General features: G+C 36.1%; 1 protein-coding gene across 2 annotated transcripts in view; it reads right to left on the minus strand.

Annotated features, from left to right (window-relative positions):
• WWC2 (WW and C2 domain containing 2) overlaps positions 1-20,521 on the minus strand; it is a 252,848-nt gene that overhangs the window by 199,293 nt on the left and 33,034 nt on the right. The window contains exon 1 of one of the 2 annotated variants that reach the window (XM_074228914.1): positions 1-19,587. This exon is cut by the window's left edge and continues 16,280 nt beyond it. The exons of the other annotated variant lie outside the window; for it this stretch is intronic. The gene's annotated coding sequence lies outside the window, so the exon portion shown is untranslated. Of the gene's footprint in view, positions 19,588-20,521 lie in introns of those variants that run through there. 2 annotated transcript variants of the gene reach the window in all.

Raw genomic sequence — 20,521 nt, forward strand, 5'->3', positions numbered from 1 at the left:
AGGGGAATAACTGATTTTTTATAAATTTGATACAATTCTCTATATGTTTGAGAAAAGAGGTCTCTTATCAGAGAAAATTGTTTCAATGTTTTCCTCCACAGTTATTAAATTCCCCTCCATGTTATTCCTACCCCATCCCCCATTCTACTTTGTAAGGACTTCTTTTCTTGAGACAATTTTTTGGGCCCCTTTTATTATTTGGTCAATTAAGTATTTTTAAGGTGTTATTTTCTTCAGCATTTTTTATGCCTCTTTTACCAAGCTGTAAAATCTCTTGAATCACTCTCATTTCTTTTCCCATTCTTTTCCTGCAACTCTTATTTCTTTCTTTAACTCTTCTAGGAATTCTTGTTGGTTTTTAGCTCCATAAGCATTTTTCTTTGAGGTTGTGCTTATAGCTATTTTCATACTGCTATCTTCTTCTGAAGTTTATGTCTTCATTTTCCCTTCCATCACAGTAGTTTTTTATGGTCAAGTTCATTTTGCGTTGTCTGCTCATTTTTCCAAGCCTATTTCTTGACTTTAAACTTTATATTAAAGTTGGACACTGACCACTTGGGTTGGGGAAATACAAACAAGCTTGTTTGTACTGCTGTTTTCACAGCTAGGTCTGCATTTTTGTATGATCTCCTTATCTGTGCTTTGGTTTTTACCCAGGAAGTGTCTCTGTTCCCATGATATCACAAATGCTAGCATTTTTCTCTGCCTTGGAACTGTAACCAGGGTCCATGCACCCTTATGACCAAGAATAATTGCCTCTCTCTATCCTAAAACTGTGATCTGGTACTGTGAACAGAACTGCACATGGGCAAAAGAGTTTCCTATCAGCACCAGCTTTACCCAATGCCAGCAGAGTGTTCTCTGTAATTTCTTTCTAACCAGCAAGCTGATCCCTTTACTGTCTCTGGACTGAGAACTCCTGAAACTACTACTGCTGCTGCTGCTGCCCCTCCAGTGACAAAAGACCTCTCCTACCAAGTTGCCAATTCCCCCAAAGTTGTCTTAGACTGAAAAATATTTCTCTCTGGCCTTTTGTTGGTCTGCCACTCCAAAAGCTAATTCAAAGAGTTATTTTAAAGGTGTTTGAAGGGGATTGTTGCTTGTACATCACCATCACCATCAATATGTCTTTTTCTAATTATTACTGTTATTAATCCAAATTAAATAAAAGCAAATAAGCTCCAAACTAAATCTTTATACTATGATTCAAGAGCTAAAGACCAGCTGTTGAACTATTTTTATATTGCAAATGACCTAAGAATTATTTTAAAAAAATTTTTAATAAAGTTTTATTTTATTTAAAAATGTAAAAACTACTCTTAACTGGGAAAGGGGAGTGGCCATACAAAAACAGTCAACAAACCATATTTGGTCATGGTCTATAGTTTTCTAACCCCTGCCTTATAATATAAACTACAGAAGTCTCTATTTCATGAAATGAATACTCATCATGGACAAACTAAAGAATAAAGTCTTATTTTCTTTTTTAATAATATTTAATTTTTCCCATTACATGTAAAAAACAATTTTTAACATTTGGGGTTTTTTTTAAGTTTTTAGTTCCAAATTCTATCCCTATATCATCTCTCCTCTCCTTGAGACAGTAAACAATTTGACATAGGTTTTACATGTACAAATCAGGTAAAACATTTCCACTCTCTTGGAAGAAAAGGAAGGAAGAAAAGGATGTTAGAAAGACAGAAAGAGAAAGGAAAGAGGGAAGGATGGAAAAAGAAAAACAGTATGCTTCACTCTGTATTCAGACAACAACAGTTGTTTTTCTGAAGGTAAATAGCATTTTTTACATTGAGTCCTTTTTGGAACTGTCTGAGATCCTTATAATATAGATGAGAATAGCTAAGTCACTATTCTTCATAGCACAATGTTGCTGTCACTATGTAAAATGTTCTCCTGATTCTACTTATTTCACAAAGTTGTCTAAGACAACTCTGGAGGAGTTGGCAGCTTGGTAGGAGAGGTCTCTTGTTACTGGAGTTTGGCAGCAGTACCTGCAGTAAGCCTTGGAGGTGGTAGTAGCAGCAGGTAGTAGAAGCTTCAGGAATTCTCAGTTCATATAAATCTTTCCAGATTTTTCTAAACTCCACCTGCTCATCATTTCTCTTAGCACAATTTTATTCCATCACAATCAAATATAACAATTTGTTCATCATTCATTAATTGATGGGCATTACCTCATTTTCCAGTTCTTTACTAGCAAAAAAAAACGCTATAAGTATTTTTCTTTTCCCATTCTAATGACATTTTTCTCCCTCATTCTTTATTTCCTTTTTGTTTATGTGAAAACAGAATTCTGAAACATTTAGAGACTTAACCCAAAGCAACATTTCCTAGATAATTTGAGAAGCACAAACTGCTTAAAGCACTTTTATTTTTGTCATGAAAGTATTCCAGTTTTTCAAACGCTGTCTCTGGAGAGTTCATAGGAAAATATAAATTTTAAAGTTCAAATGCTTCATGAATTATGTTGGACAAAGAATTCTGAATGAGTAGATCATATTGCTTATTTTTATATATGTCATAGTTTAATTTCTCTGAACACTGGTTTTTCTTGAAAATCTGATATAATCCTTCTTGATATTCATTGTTACTCTAGATCTTAGATGAACCTTTCTGCTTTTGATTATAAAAATTAACTATAAGATATAATTACAGGAGAATTGAATCTTTAATTTTTCCATATCAGAGTCCTTTGAAATCAACCAGCAAACTTGTTTTTAAGTATAGGAATTTTTCTTTAACAATTTACTAGAATATACTGGTTAATTAAAAAAAAATCCATGATAACAACAATCTTGAGGTTTTTATATTCTGACTCCTCGCATCTGTCACTTGTATCTGAATTTTTTTTTAGTTCTCAATTGTATTGTTTCTTTTCTTGAAATGGACTTTTCCATTGTCTATAATTGTGTTTTAGGCTGTAATAATTGTTTTAGGTTAATTTCTACATATTTACCTGTTCTTCATATTTTTTAATACTCCATATCAGTCATTTCCATAATTTATTAATCCTGATCATTTTAATGTCTTTTATTCTTGCTTCAATTTCTGATACAATTTTTAAAATTTCCTTAAATTCTTCTTTTATTTTCCCTTGTAAAGTGTCTTAAACATTCTGTTTACACAGTTCTCCATTATTTATCCATTTGAGGTCATCACTTTCATTGTCCATCATCAAAGAACTTTATGAAGAACTTTGCTCTATAGTATTTTCTTAAAAATATTTCTTCACTTGTTTTCTTTTTTGAAAAATATTTTTATTATCATGTTTGTTCTTAGCTATCTTTCTCCTTTGGGTATTTTCATTGTTTTTTCTGGGAACTTGAGAAACCTAACTTCTTTACAACTGCATAATTCACAATTCTGATTGGAATTTCTTCTCCTGTAACAAATGATTTGTACATCTATCTGAAGAAATGCCTTTGACTACGAGAAATTTTGAAATCTCATTAGAAGATATGACCCTTAAAACTGATATTAAAGCCAACTAACTATTAATTTGAAATACATGATTAGCAATCAGAAAAAAAGCAATGCCTCCCCCCCCCCACATTAGCTGACCCCAGGCGATTCAGCACTCAACCAGTAATAGTGCCTTGCCAACACGGGCATCTTACCATCTGTTCTGCTACTCACTTCCCCCCTTGTTCAATAATCAAAACAGTATCATTTTTATTAGAATGGGCATGTCAATATACAGCTCTGTCTCCATTCACAATCCATGGGATGACCTAGACCAAAACTCTCTTGCCTGACCACCAACCACTAATTAGTACCACATTCTCCTAGTAATTGTAACTCCAGCACTTATCATACAGCGGGAGCTGCTTAAATATTTGCCGACTGTAAAGCATTTTGGTCAGACATTATGTAGCTGTCAATACAAAAAAGAGGCGCAATGCATTGAGAATTTCAGAATTGATTCACTAAATAAACAAAATACTAAACTTTTATACTTGGAAAACTTAACAAAAGTTTTTCTAAGTAGATAGAATTAATGTAGCAGAGTTAACTGCTATATCTAAAATTTTTCAATTTAAATTATGAAGTGACCTTAGTGGTCAGTGGGTTCAAACTACACTCTTAAGAAATGCCCAAAATAACTATAAATTACTTTTATCATTTCCAAGGAAAGAGCTGAGAGAGGATGGAAACAATCAATGTCTCAGGGGTGGCTAGATGGCATAATGGATAGAGCACCAGTCCTGGAGTCAGGAGTACCTGGATTCAAATCAGGTCTCAGACAATAATTACCTAGCTGTGTGGCCTTGGGCAAGCCACTTAACCCCGTTTGCCTTGCAAAAAAACCTAAAGAAAAATAACAATAACAGTCCTTATCTAAAATTGTTTTTGGATTTATGGTGGTCAGAATAACCCAAAGAAATCTGTAAATTGTTTCTTGGCAGAGTGAGCATAAAAAGGGAAAGAGGTGGGAGGGCATACTTTGATGCTATAGCTCAGAACTCCAGAAATACAGGTTTGCTGAATTAGGAATCTTATTATGACTGATTCCAAAATCTGGGCAAAATCTGGAAACAATCATGAAATATTCACAGACCAACTTTGCATAAAGTAAAAAGTTCTTTATACATTGCCAAATTATTTTTAATACAGTCTTATTTAATAGTTTCAAATGTATAGGACTGGAAAATGACTCTTTAATGGTTACAGTTAAATTTACTATGTTTTTGCAACATTTATTGAGGACTAGAACCTACTCTATCATCTTCATAAATCATAGCTGATGTTATATTTAGCCTAGAACCATCCTACCTTAGTTTAGGATAGTCATCAGCTTAAACCACCCTAAGACTATACAATACTTAGAAAAGAGCAGCAAGAAATGCCCAAGGCCTTCAAGAAGGGGGTAAAATGTTAGAACTCTTCCTCTTATGGCAAGTGCATATGGAGGGGGTGACAGCTTTTCGAAACCTTTGTAAAAGTGAGATTGGGTGACTTCTCAGGTTAGGGGAAAAGAACTAAAACTTCATAGGACAGCAGATCTCTAAAGATAAGTAAATTTTTCTTCCTTTTTTCCAATAATGGTGAAATTCCAGTCTCCTACTCCAAATTTCTAATTATCATTTTTCTTTTAGGTTTTTTTGCAAGGCAAACGGTGTTAAGTGGCTTGCCCAAGGCCACACAGCTAGGTAATTATTAAATGTCTGAGGCCAGATTTGAAGTCAGGTACTCCTGACTCCAGGGCCAGTGCTCTATCCACTGTGCCACCTAGCCACCCCTATCATGAATTTCTAACATAGATCTTGATTGTCGATTGGCAACATAAAAATACAAATTATTCCTAATTGTAATAATAACAATGATGGCTAGCATTTCTATAAAATTTTATGGTTTGCAAAGTGCTTCAGAAGGATACTTTCAGAAGGAAGAATTCTCCTATATTCATTCATTCAACCCCCATTTATTCAATATCTGTCAATCAAAACAGTTCCTATTTCATGAAGTTTACAATTTAACAGGTAAATGTAATACAAGAGGCAGCATGAAACAGCGGCTAGATTGATCTTGGAATCAAAGAAGAACTAGGTTCTAACTCTGCTTCTGAAGCATGCTATGGATGGGCAAATCATTTCACATACTCTGTCTAGCCAACTCTCTAAGAATAAGCTAGGGGCAAACAGTTTGCAAGAATGGAAGAAGTTTCAGTAAGTCAATTTTCTACCAGAAGTTTCCAACATCAATGAAAAACCAGATCTGGGCTAAAAAAGAAAAAAAAAGACAAATAGCAAGACAAACAAACAAACAAACAATATTAGCAAATTGAACCTCAAAACCCCAATTTTTAAACCTAGCCCTGCTACTTAACTAAGAGAGAAGTCATTCAAAGATAATGCCTCCAATTTTCCTCTTCTATTCTCCCTAAGTAGCAATTTCTTGACTACTCATTCACATTCATTCCATTACCTGCATCCTTTGCTTTTGCCAAGTCTTCCTCATACATTTTTAATGTCTACCTTGCCATTGGTTTATTGCCATCTGTCTACATGCATGCTCAAGTATCCCTAGTTCTTATAGAATCTCAGAGCTGTCAGGAACCATCTAGTCTAACCCATACCTGAACATCTACTGTGTACCAGTATACTGGGCACTATGCTAAAGAGATACAAATTCTAATAAAGTAGCCCTTACCTCAAGTAAGGACAAGTATTTTAACAGCAGAAATAAATTGTGCACATATGTGTGTGTTGTGTGTGTGTGTGTGTGTGTGTGTGTGTGTGTGTGTATAAAATAAGTACATGAAAAAGAAATAAAAGGTAATTTGGAGGTAGTTTACTGAATAGAGCAACCAAGTCTAGACGCAAGAAGACCTGAGTTCAAATCCAGCCTTTACTAGCTGTTTAACCCTGAGTAAGCCACTTAATCTTAATGGCCTCAGTTTCCTTATCTGTCAAGTAAACTGGAAAAGAAAATGACAAACAATTTTAGCATCTTCAACAAGAAAACCCGAAATGGAATCAAGAAGACTTGAACACAACTGAAATAAATGAACAAAATTTAAAGGCTTGGGAAAAATAGTAGCTGAAGGGAGTCAGGAAAGGCCTCATGTAGAAGATAGAATCTGAACTGAGTTTTGAGGGAAACTATGATTTCCAAGAGATAGAAGTCAAAGGAAAGTCCATTCCAGACAAGCAGAATTAACCACCGAAAAGATACGGAGACAGATGAGGAAAATTTATGAAATATATGAAGGAAAGTAATGCTAATTAAGCAGGAAAGATAAAGTTGAATGAAGGTTGTGAGGGATTTTTATTGTTGAACAGGAGAATCTCTTTTATAACATATCTGGATAAAGATTGAGGACTCCAAGTAAAAGGCAACTTTAACTCTCAAGCTATCCAATTCTGCATTCAGATAGTTCTGTATTAGGAGAGCCAATTCAATCCACTGGGTCTTTCTGAAGTCAAGCAGAAAATCCCTCTTCTGCTCCACAGTCCTTCAAATACACGACAGCTATCATGTCCTCTGTCTCCTCTTTTCCAGGATAAAAATCCTCAATTTCTTTAATTGATCCTCATATGGCCTATTTTGAGTTCTTTCATCCTAGTTACCTTCCTCTAGACACTCTCCAGCTTATCACAATATTCTTTCTTTAAAAAGTGATACCCAGGGGCGGCTAGGTGGTGCGGTGGATAAAGCATCGGCCTTGGAGTCAGGAGTACCTGAGTTCAAATCCAGCCTCAGATACTTAATAATTACCTAGCTGTGTGGCCTTGGGCAAGCCACTTAACCCCCTTTGCCTTGCAAAAAAAACAAAAACTAAAAAAAAAGTGATACCCAAGACTAACCACAAAATGCCATATGTGCTCTGGCAATAGGACTATTGCAGTCATATTATTCATTAACAGACATCGTGCCTCTCAAAGCAAGCTTAAGATCACAATAGTTTTCCTGGCTGCCATGGCTCACAGTTGACTTACAATCAGCTTAAAAACCACCAAAAGCCCCAGATCAAACTACAATCTATCTATGTACTTAGGAAACTGGCTTTCAAATTCCAATTTTCACCTCATTAGATTCAGCCCCATGTCCTAGTATGTCAGAATCTTTTTTGAATTTGTGTATTAATTATCCCTCTCAGTTTTGTTATCTACAAATTTGGTAAAGATTTTGTCTCTGCCTTATTCAAGTCAAATATTAAATAGCAAAAGATCCCCCCACCAAAAAAAAAAAGAAGTCTTCCTTTAATGCTTCTGCCTCCTCTATTTCTCTATCTCATCTTTCAGTTACAAAATCCTTTAAAATTCTACCCCTCTTAATTTCTCTGCAGCTTTTGGCAGAGTTTACATGATACTCTCCTTCCCTGGCTTCAGAGATGCCATGCCCTCCAGGTTCTTCTCTGGTTGTCTTCTTCTGAGCCCCTTAAATGTGGATGTTGTCCACTACATTCTATACTTTGAAAATGCAATTCAGTCCCCTAAGTTGCAATAACTGCTACCTCTGTGGCAGAGAAATCTTTATCTAGTTCTGACTTCCTGATCCACATTTTCTTTTCTTTTGGCTTGTTTTTTGCAAGCCCAAGGTCTCACACAGCTAGTAAACATCAAGTGTCAGAGGCTGAATTTGAACTTAGGTCCACCTGACTCCAGAGCAGTCTATCCATTGCACCACCAAGTTGCTTCACAGACCAACCTTTTCAACTGTTTACAGGAAAATTCACCTCAATATCTCATTGTTTTCATTAAACCTGTTATTTCTTCACATTTATGTTTGTGACCACCACTGACTAGATTTCCCATGTGCATAGTTTTGTCATTATCTTGGATTTTCACCTCTTAAATCTGATGAGTTAGAAAATTTTCCCCCACCTTTCTAAGCTTCAGTTTCCAATCCATACCTTGTACTTAATGCTACCTGAATCTTTATGATATATTCATTCATCTAGTCAAATCACACTTCTACTCAAAAATCTTCAGTGGGGTCCTTTGCCTCCTGGGTAAAGTTCATATTCCTTTGCCTAGTATTCAAGGCCCATCCTAATGTGATATAACATTGTCTTGGGGCTTATTTCATATTACTTCTCTCCTCCACACAGATCAAAAGAGAGTTAGAATCATGGGCTCACAGATTTGGAGATTATATAGTTTAAACCTTTCTGTTTACAGAAGAAGAAGCTGAATCCCAAATATGCTAAAAGATTTACTCAAAGTCACAAAGAGTTCATAGCGAAATAAGCCAAATTAGTAAGGGTTAAAGTGTGAGGAGTCATTAAGAGATGAGAGCAGTTAAGTAAAGATCACATTTTCAAGAAGTTTGGCAGTTTAAAGGAAAAGGCAGATGGGATAGAAGTACCAAGAAGATGCTACACACTTATTTTAAAATGTCATCTTGGAAGGATGTATTTAAGGCAAAAAAATTTACAATCTAAAATGATAATTAATGAAATGTATTTTTAACAATGAGTAACAATGTTCATGTATAGACATCATCATTAGATACATATTACTCTATTATAATCACATAGAGCCATTAAAACCAGAGCAAATCACATATTAATGCAGCAGATATCAAATGGGCACTGACATTAAGGATTATATGTATCCTCTTGACAAAAATTAAATACCTAAAATTCCAATTAGGAATTTAGCAGCACAACTAGTTAAACTTGGCATTTAATTAATGAGAAACTTCAAAAACCTAATTCATCTGGGTTTCCCTGAATCATAAAATGAACTTGCTCTCCGCCCCAAAAAAACTGACCAAAATAGCACCTAATTTTTTATTCATTCAACATTTAAAATTTACAATTTACTTATCTGCAATTCTAAAATGCTTAACCAAATAGTAATTTATATAGCATTTGAGCTTTACTCATTCAAGAGATCTCAATGCAATTCTCAAATATATTACTACAAATTACTAAAATTAACACCCTACTTTTTTTTTGAAAAAAGGAACAATACCAACCTAGGACTTCTTTAACATACACCCCCCACACACACTTTAAATCTCAGTTATTTAAAAGAGGGGGGAAGACAGCCTAAAGCATAGAAAAATCTAATGATTTCTAGATTATTTTAGAGAAATCTAACAGCATTTTCAATACTAGAGTAACAGTATTTACTAATCATCCAAATGTTGTGTTGCTTTATTGACTAGATATTAAACACTGTCATAATACTTGTTTATATTTGTGAGAAATGTAGGGTGTGGAGGGAAGCCCTTAGGGAATCCATTATAAAGGGAGAATGGCCCAGCCAATCACAAGACTGGAAAGAGTTTTCCTAATCCCATTCCAGGGATACCAAACCCTAAGATTCTCAACTGGGAAGAGTGACCTAGAGATCTTGACCTAATGCTACTGAGTTTGCCCAATTAGGTAATTGAATATTAACCCACATACCCCCTGTGGCTATTGGGGTTCTTTAGCATATCATGCCTCTCGGATGATGTGGGGGGGGGGGATCATGTCATGGAATGGGTGGACCTCTGAGAGCCTATGAACATCCAAGACTGAGGGGAAAGAGTTTCTGAAGACCATAAATTAACTGACTTTGAAGACTAATTCGTGCTTCACCCCTAGGTGAAGTACCCATACCTTGTAAGGTGTATCTTGCAAGGTTCATGAAAAAAATGTACAATTTTCTCTCACTCTAGGAGGTTTTCTTTTCATTCATTTATAACAACATTTCATTTATATTTAGCTATATTCCTGAAATATTTAGGGATTGAAAAGTTCACCTTAATTACTTTTTAAAAATCCCTTTCCTCTTTTCCATGTTCTTACAAGCTTACCTTGCTTTCCCATTTACTATAAACTAGTCAAGTTCTCTATAATTATAAATACCTATCATAGCACACTGCTGGTGGGGGCGGGGGGGGGGTCCAATGGAAGGAGTTGTTTTTGACTAATTTTTTTTTAATGGCGTGAAACCAAAAGCCCTATTTTTTAACATTACAATTCTTCATTGGTCCTAAATCATGGAACACAACACACCCAAAGAAGTGAAGTTAAAAACCAGTGAAAAAAACCATGGTGGTATATAAAGCAGGCTGCCATATATTACAAACAAGAAATTAGGAAAAATCAGTAGTATGAAGCACCTATCAAAGAAATATAGTCAACAAAAGACAACAAGTTGTACAAGTAGCAAGAGCAAGGGATAAATAACTGATAGCCAACATACTCTATTTGTATCTTTAAGATCTCAAGAGAAATTCAGAAATGCTCCCAGTATCAAATTTATGAAGGGTCATGAACAAGGACTACACTGAATGATGAGGCATGGAAGATATTGCATGATGATTTCTTTCAAAACATGACTAATATGGAAATGTTCTAGATGACTGCACATGTATAATCTATATCAAATTGCTTGCCTTCTCACTGGAGGGGAAGTGTAGAGAAGGAGGGAGAGAATTTGGAACTTAATTTTTTTTTTAGGTTTTTGCAAGGCAAATGGGGTTAAGTGGCTTGCCCAAGGCCACACAGCTAGGTAATTATAAAGTGTCTGAGTCTGGATTTGAACTCAGGTACTCCTGACTCAAGGGCTGGTGCTCTATCTAAGAGCACCAGAACTAAAAATTTTTTTAAAAATTTTAAATGTGAAAAATTCTTACATATAATTGCAAAAAAAATTTAAATATTAAAAGTTAAAAAAAACATTCACAGAAAAGCAAACAGGATTGAAAGAGATACAACAGGAACAGTTGGGGAAAACCAAGGATGTTGAGACTGATACAGAGAATTATGAATGTAGAAAATTTATAATTAGGAACAAATTCTGTAATCTTTAATGTTGTTAAATCTTGGTTAAAGGGTGGAAGGTTCTTTGGCTCTTGAGATGTAAATTAACTCCTGTTTTTTCATTGTGAAATGTAAAATGTGTAGCCTATCTTCTCATTTCCAATCTACCTGGTTTCAGTCACTAAGGGGGAGGAGGGATTTCCCTTTTTGCCCTCAGTGCCCATTGACACTGGCATGACAGGAAATGACATGTTGAACTTAGAGGCAAGTACCTTGGGACAGGAAAGATCAGCACCTCACTTCCCAATGGGAAATACCTGGTCCAGGTGCTAGACTACTCCCCAAGCACCCTTGTCAACCTACTAACAGAAGTGTATTTAAGAGGAAGTGCCTCCCTTCTTGTTTCTTCCTAACTCTACCTTCTATCCTGCAGGATGTCTGCATCTCTGTTTCCTTCCTATGCCATGCTCCCATGGTAGGCCCTGGTTCACTATGGATTCCCATGCCAAGTGGCCAGGGCTGGCTGGCTGGCTGGTTGTCTGTCTCTGTCTCTGTCTGTCTCTGTCTCTGTCTCTCTCTCTCTCTCTGTCTCTGTCTCTGTCTCTCTCTCTCTCTCTCTCAAACTTTACCTAACCTGTCCTCAAGGTGTTTGCTGCTTTTCTAGGAGCTTTAACCTGTTTACTTTGCAGTATTTTACAATAAATCTTGAGCAGTTTTAAAATCCCAGGGAGCATGTGAATTCCTTCTTTCAGTAACCCTTGATTTCTGTCTTTAATTGGTGACCCTAATTCCCATCGGCAACAAGCCCAGAGAAAGAAAAAAAACTTAGGAAGGGATTAAAAAAAACAATTTTCAAATATTTGAAGGGTTATCAGGCATTAGAGGGATCAACCTAGTCCTGCTTGGCCCCTGGGGAGAGAATTAAGAGAAAATGGGTCTAAACTTCAAAGAAACAGATTGCTATATTAGGTTTAATATATGGAAACCTTCACCAGAGCTGTTCAAAAGTAGAATGGACTAGTGGGTTTCCTGTAAGTAAAGATCTGCAAGCAAAACTTGGGAGGTTCACATGAAGGCTTGTAGGGAAAATTCCTGGACAGCACAAGGTTTACCAAGTCACTCTTCTGCTCAACAGATTCCAAAGATTCTGTTGCTTCTATGGTAAAATATAAACTCTTCTGGAGTTCAAATTTCTTCACAAACCAGTTCCTCTTTTTCCATACCCCTTTCTTAATCACTGTACAACCCAGACAAAAAAGACTACTAAAATTATTCCTTATATACAACAACCCAGTTAGCATATCTGGGCCTTTGTGCAGCTATATCCTTGAATATAGGGACACCTGAAGAGCATTCCTTCCTTATCTCTGCCTCTTAAAAAAGTGTTGCATCATGAATTTCAAAAAAACCCAGAAAGACTTACATGAACTGATGCTGAGTAAAGTGAGCAGAACCTGAACACTGTACACATTAGCAGCAACACTGTGAAATGATCAACTATGATAAACTTGGTTCTTCTCAGCAATACAGTGATCAAAGACAATTCTAAAAGACTTGTGATGGAAAATGCCATCCATACCCAGAGACAGAACCATGGAGCCTGAATGCAAATCGAAGCTTATGATTTTCACTTTACATTTTTTTGTTTTTTATTTCTTGTGATTTTCCCTTTTGTCCTGATTCTTTCACAACATGACTAATATGGAGATATGTCTGGCATGACTGTACATGTACAACCTACATCAGTTTGATTGTAAAAGGGGAAGGGGAGAGAGAAAAAGATTTGGAACTCAAAATCTTAGAAAAAAATGAACGTTGAAAACTCTCCTCATATGTAATTGGGGAAAAAAAATTTTAAAAAATAAGTGGAAAAAAATGTATTGTCTCAGATAAACTGAGACCTCTGAAAGACCTTACCTTAAAAAGATCAAGACTTCCCAATGTATCTGGGGTTATTGGCAGTCACCCTGACCTATGTCTTGCCACTGGACTCAGATAACTCTGGAGAAGAGAGTGGAGCTGATGATTTTGCACAGTTCTGCCTCACTCAAATTCAATTCACTTTCTTGAAAGCCAAGATATTCTGATCTTATTGATCCTCTTTAAGAACAAAAGACAAACAACAACGATCTGAGAGAAAAGCCATGAGTGGGACAATATACACTAATAAATTAATTCCTGATAGCTCATTAACCAGTCCATAGAGTCATAAATCTAAAACTGGGAGACTTTAAAGATCAATGGTTTCAGCCTCCTCATTTTACAGAGGAGACAGACACCAAGAGGTAGAATAGGGATTAAAAACTCAAGTTGTGCTCAACTTTTTCAAAGAGTATATTCAGTGATTCAAATGAATCTGTAAATGGTAGAATTTTAGACAGCACACCAAAACATCAGAGGGTAGCTAGGTGACGCAGTGGATAGACCACCAGCTCTGAAATCATGAGGACCCAAGTCCAAACCCAGACTTATACAATTAATAATTACCTAGCTGTGAGACCTTGGACAAGTGACTTAATCCCCATTACCTTGGGGGAAAAAATCAGTAATAAGGTAGTTTTCAAAAGAGGGATGTCAGCAGACAGCCTTTCCTGAGACGATGAGTTGTCACAAACTACTCCCAATTTTTTATAGCTATTTTTTCCCTTTTCCTTTTCTAAACCAAAAATTATCTAAAGCCTTAATTATTTTTTTTTAAGATATCAAAACTAGATATTTTGGAAATGAAGGGGGAAAAGAAAAGAAGAAATGAGAAAATGGGAAAGCAATGGACATAGAGTCAGTAATATTTGAGTTCAAATCATGCCTTAGATGCTTACTAGCTATAGACAAATCACTTCATCACTCTAAGCCTTAATTTATCTGTAAATTGAGGTTAACATTATCCCCTACCTTAGGGTAGCTGTGAGAATCTTCAAAGTCCTTATATAGAGTTGTTTGTAGGTCATGAATTGAGAATTGCCTATATGGTTTTTCTGATTTTCCTTAATAGGGCCTAAGAGTGTGCTATACACACTCAGTAGGCACACTGACATAGAGCCATCTAACATACACCAGTCAGTACATTGTATAGTATTCACTATGCACAGATAAACTATATTATGGCTTTTATCAAAGTATATAATACACACATTATATACACAATAGATATACAGATATATACAATGTATATAATGTCTCTTTTCAATAGCACCTTAGTCCCCAAGTAATGCTCTGTGATATTTGTTTTAGCTAAAATTTCACTGTCAGTCATATCACATTAACAATAAAACTAGCCCTGAGTGTGTGACCAATCATCCTGGGATTTAAAATTAAAAAAAAAAAAACAAAAACAAAAACAAAAACAAAAAACACATACCCAAAAATACATAAAGCCAGCAGACCACTTTTAAGAATTAAAATCTCCTTTCTGGTTCTGAATCAAATGTTATACAATGATGACAAAAAATAACCATCATGGTGAAGGAAGCACCATTTTCTTGGAAATATATGCATATTCAAATGTTTCTTTGTCAGAGATCTTCCAAAAGCAAAACTTGTATTTCTGCCACCTCTGCTTCCCCTTTCTGGCTCAAGCTGCTGGCAAACCTGAGTGATAACTGGCAGTTAGTGGGCAAAGTTCTAGCTTAAACAATAAACAGCAAATGTAGCAGAAAAACCTTTTTCCCTAACAGCTGCTACCCAAAAGTTGGGCAAAGATAATAAGCCAGCTGGCACAAATCAACAGAAGTGCTTTTTTCCCTCCTCCCCGCCTCTCTCTGTAAACTAAACCTCAAGTCAGAAAGTTAACCAATACTTAATAAGCATCTTTTGCATGCCAGGCAGAAATTTGGGTCATTCTCAAGTCCTCAGTTTCCTCATCTGTAAAATAAGCTGGAGAAGGAAATGGTAAAACCACTCCAGTATCTTTGCCAAGAAAATCCAAAATGTGGTCACAAAGAGTCAGACATGACTGAAAAAAATTGAATAGCAATACCACCAGAACAGAACATTAAATGCTTCCCTTCAACCCTTCCTTGGCAAATTGTCCATTCATACTTTCACCATCACTTCAGATCCTGCATTTCTAGACCAAAGGAGATTATAAAATGTCTATATCTGAACTTCTCAGAAAACTCAAACAAATCTGTTACTTACTGAAGTGATTATTCCTTCCAGTGATGTTGCTCATGATTCATTCATGCCTGTCCATCATCTAGTTAACAAGCAATAAGCACCTATGATGTGCCAAATAGTAAAGATTACAAAAAAGGCAAAAACAACACAATCTGAAGGAACTCACAGAAATTCCTAGAAGAAATTCATAATCAGTTACAACTCTGGCCAAACCAACTATACAGAAAAAGCCAATTGGATAAAAACAAATCTACAGTCCAGGAAGGCAGAGCCAAGGGGGCAGAGCAGGAAGAAGCAATGTGGGGAACATGCTTTGTGAACACTAAGGGATGGCATCTAGCCAAGAGAACTATTTGGGGAAAAGACTATGTCCCAGGGCAAGGGGAGGTCCCAGAACCATATGAGGGCACAACTGGCAACTTGGTCACCTTGTTTTTGATCACAGATCCAGGACGGAATGAGGAGAGGACATACTCTAGAATGACATTCCAGTAGATAATGCTAGAAGGCCCTGGTCATTGTACTGAGAGAGTTACCAAGTTCAGAAGCAAGCAGCACCTCTGTGGCTCATGTCCCAGGAAGAGAGCTGAGTCTCAAGTCCAACTTCTAGCACAATCTAAAGCCTGCAAAAGACTAACCAGGACAGAATCCCAGACCAAAGTGAAGCCTGTAATTCTGTCACTTGGAACCAGTAGAGTTTTCCAGTTGGCTAATAGTACTGGGTCCAGGAGCAGCTTACTGTTGCTCGAAGTAGAAATAAAGAGAATCCACCATCCACTTCCTGAAAGAAGTACCAAAATAAAAACTCCAAGGAACAAAATAACCAAAATTCAGAGCTTCTGGATAGAAGAAAAATACTGCAAGAAGCCAGAAAGAAAAAAAATCAGGTGCTGGGTTGACATAGTCAGCATCACATAAAAAAAAAAACAAAACTAGTAGAAAACAGTGTATATTATAGACTTTCAAATAGAATTCTTTCAAAAGAATAATAAAAGTTAATATAATCCTAACTAATTAATCCCTAATAGGAGAAAATGTGCTTTTGAGGGTTTTTTTGCAAGGCAATGGGGTTAAATGACTTGCCCAAGGTCACACAGCTAATTATTATGTGTCTGAGGCTGGATTTGAACTCAGGTCCTCCTGACTCCAGGGATTAGTACTCTATCCATTTTGCCACCTAGCTGCCCCAGGAAAATATACCCTTAATGAAATTAAGGACTTTCAAGAATTCCTAAGAAGACCAGAGCTCTATAGAAACTTTGAAGCTCATACACAAGAGTTAAAACATAAAAATGGAAGGAGCAGAAAAATCAATAATCATTTGGGAATAAACTACTTATATTAGAATATGGGGAGATGACACATGTGACTCCTTCTGAACCAGATTATAATCAGGAGTCATAGAGGGGGTCTATTAGACAAAGTTTAGGAATGGTTGCTATATATTAATGATCTTAAGAGAAGAATGGAAAAGAAAGGAAGAGAAATACAGGGACTGGGATGGAGAGAGGAGAAAGGAAGGCTAGTGAAAATTTATCTCAAATAAGTAGACAGCTATACAAACAAGGAGAAGAGGGGGTGAGGGGAGCAGCTGACATTTGAAGTTTAGTCTTATTGAAATAAGTTAGTGGAAGGAAGAAAACAAAAACACACATAATTGAAAAGAGAAGTACATTTCACTTGAAAGGGAAAAAGAAAGGCAAGACAGGGCAAAAGGGAATCAAAGGTAAGGCAAGCAAGTGAAGGATCAGACCTAAGCAAAGCAAATTATAAGTTTATATAAAAATATTTGTAGCTTTTTTTGATGTGGCAAAAAAATAAAAATCTGAGGGGAGTCCAAACATGAGTAATGCCTAAACAACACATGGTACATATCCACATAACTTTTAAACAGCTATGGGCTTTTTTTTTAATTAAGAGAGAAAGACAGTCTCTGATGCCTAGGGTCAAGCTTTCCAGAAGTAGATGTGAAAAAAATTCTTTGACAACAAAGCAACCCCAAAGAATCAACTAGGCAATAAGGGAAAAACTAAGCAAAGCTGAACCTAAAGATTATATTGGGTATGCTATGATCAGTTAGATTATCCAACAAAAGGAATAGATATCTCAAAATGGATATTGATAACTACAAAGATCAAACTTGAGGGGTGACTAGATGGCATGGTGGATAGATCCCTGGAGTCAGGAGTAACTGAGTTTAAATCCAGCCTCAGACACTTAATAATTACCTAGCTGTGTGGCCTTGGGCAAGCCACTTAACCCCATTTGCCTTGAAAAAATCTAAGGAAAAAAAATCAAACTCGAGTAAAATCTGCAAAAGAGAGAAATACCAGCAGAGTCAATAGACAAAAGAAAGGATAGATTCTTCTACATTAGCATTAAGGGAAAGGGACATTCACCATACAGAATACAATGACAACCTAAGCAGTAATATACATGTACATGTTCATACACATATAGGTGGGTGGGTGAGCTGGGGAGGAGAGTAAAATAAGAAATATGACATGCTAAACAAAAGAGAAAAAGGACTAGTCCCAGGGCCAGAAAACCCTGGGTTCAACTTCCAGCTCCAACAATACTTATATGTGTGTGACCTTGGTAAATCACTTATTTTCTCAACCTTGGTAACTTTATAAGAATGTATGTAGAACAATTCTGCAGAATAATGTAGAACTACGCCCAAAGGACTATAAAACCATGCCTAATCTTACAGAAGAGATGAAAAACAGGATATTTATAGCAGCTCTTTTCTGGTGGCAGGGAGCTAACATGGAGGGGATGCCCATGAGTTGGGGAATGGCTGAATAAATCAAGGCAAGTGATTAAGATGAAATTCTGTTCTATTATGGGAAATGAAGAACAGGATACTCTCAGTAAAAAATTTAGATGAGCAAACACAATGGGAAATATTTGATATAAAAAGTAACACCAATATTGCATATGAGAAATGTAGGGTGTTGGTCTTCACAGGGTGTGGAGGGGTGCCTTAGGGAATCCATTAAAAAGGGGGAATGGCCCAGCCAATCACAAGGCTGGAAGAGTTTTCCTAATCCCATTCCAGGGATACCAAACCCTAAAGGTCAAGAGTGGCCTAGAGATCTTGACCTAATGCTACTGAGTTTGCCCAATTAGGTAATTGAAAATTAACCCACACACCCCCTGTGCTGACTGGGGTTCTTTAGCATATCATTCCTAGGATGATGGGGGGGGGGGATCAAGGGCGTATCATGGGCATATAATGGAATGGGTGGACCTTTTAGACTGTAACTACGAACATCCAAGAGGGAGGGGAAAGAGTTTCTGAGGACAATAAATTACCTGACTCCTGAGACTAAGATGTGCCTCATGCCTAGGAGTGAGGTACCCTTTTTTGTAAGGTGTATCTTGCAAGGTTCATGAATAAAATGTACAATTTTCTCTCACTCTAGCAGGTTTTTCTTTTCATTTATTTATAATATTGCAGGATGATCAGCTGTGAATGTATTACTTTTTCTCAGTAATGCTGTGACCTAAGAGAACTCCGAAGGACTTATGTTAAAGGAGCAGACTTACATTTCATCCCAAAGAAAGAGCTGATGGGTATCTGGATATAGTTGAAGCATATTTTTTCCTTTTCATCTTTTCTTCTTGAGGTTTCTCTTTTTTTTGGGGGGGGGGAGATTACGTTTACTTTTACAACATGACTATTGTGGTAAAGTTTTTCATGACTACACATTTTTAACCTCTATCAAATAACTTGCTTTCTCAATGAGAAATGGGGTGGGAGAAAGGGAGAGAATCTGGAACTAAAGGTTCTAAGTGAACATTGAAACTTGGTTTTTGCATATAAGGAAGGAAAAAAGGAAATGTAAAGAATACATGTTGAAGAAAAAGTAGCTACCTGTATTGGTAAAGGAAGTTCCTCACCAGGAAATCAGAGGTGGAGTATCTCTCCCCATTCTTTGTCATATATAAATCATAAAAGTCATTCCACAGTAATAGATGCTTGTCTTGTCACAAAAAAGCAAAGGACAGATGTGTTTTTCAAAAAAAAAATCTTTATTAATCTTGTAAAAAGAAAATCGATATCAGTGCAAGGATTTGAAAAGGTAAAGAACAGGAAAACAAAAGTGATCACCCATCTAACCTCTAAAAGGAGAGCTGTTGAAATTCTTTTTTTAATTACATAAATACTTTCTGTTTTCCAATTATTTACAATAGTAGTTTCTAACTATCATAAGGTTTTGAATTTTGCAACTTTCCCCCCACCTTCCCTTCCTCCTTCCCCCCACCACAGAAGGCAGTCTGATGTTTACACTGTTTCCATGCTACACACTGGTCAAAATTAAATGTGCTGAGAGAAAAAACATATCCTTGAGGAAGAAATAAAATATTAGAAATAGTAAAACTATTAGAGAGTAAACAAAACTAGATATAGTAAAAAATATATTAGAGATAAAAAAAAGATGTAGTACATCTTTGGACCTTGTTTAAACTCCATAGTTCTTTCTCTGGATACAGATGGCATTCTCCATCACAGATACCCCAAAAGTGTGCCTGATTGTTGCACTGATGAAATGAGCAGGTCCATTAAGATCGATCATCACCCCCATGTTACTGTTAGGGTGTACAATGCTCATTTGGTTCTGAAGAATTGTTCAAAGTCTTTAGAGATTCTTTACAATCATCCAAACAATTGCAATGGGATGTTTTTATCTAAGTCTGAAGAAATATTAATGACTCTTGGTGCCAAGATTCAAGTGTGTCCCTATATCTGGCTCAATATTGAATGAAAAGCATAAAAGTAATAATTTTCAAAAGATTTGTCAGCAACAAATGATCACATAACCTAGTTTCAAATCACTAAAAGTAAGAGAAATGCAAATTAAGACAACTCAGAGGTTTCACTTTACTCCATGCAAACTGACAAAGATAAGGAGATGGAAAACAAACTATTTTTATTTAATTGTTTGCTTTGAAAGAAGATTCTATCTGGAGGAAACTGAGTAAGAAATAATTTGTTTGTAATATTAAATGATAATACTAAACCTTTTTTTTTTTTTAGAAAAAGAAGAAAAAATGAAGGTCCCATGGAACAGATGAGCAAAGTATCTGTCTAAAGTATCAGATGAACTCAGTAGCCAGTAGCCAAGGTTTGGGCTTGGATGTTTTCTGTGTCCCAAGGGAGTTTTCAATATGAAG

Source organism: Macrotis lagotis, chromosome 3, assembly GCF_037893015.1.
Source record: "Macrotis lagotis isolate mMagLag1 chromosome 3, bilby.v1.9.chrom.fasta, whole genome shotgun sequence".
NCBI classification, from domain to species: Eukaryota; Metazoa; Chordata; class Mammalia; order Peramelemorphia; family Peramelidae; genus Macrotis; species Macrotis lagotis.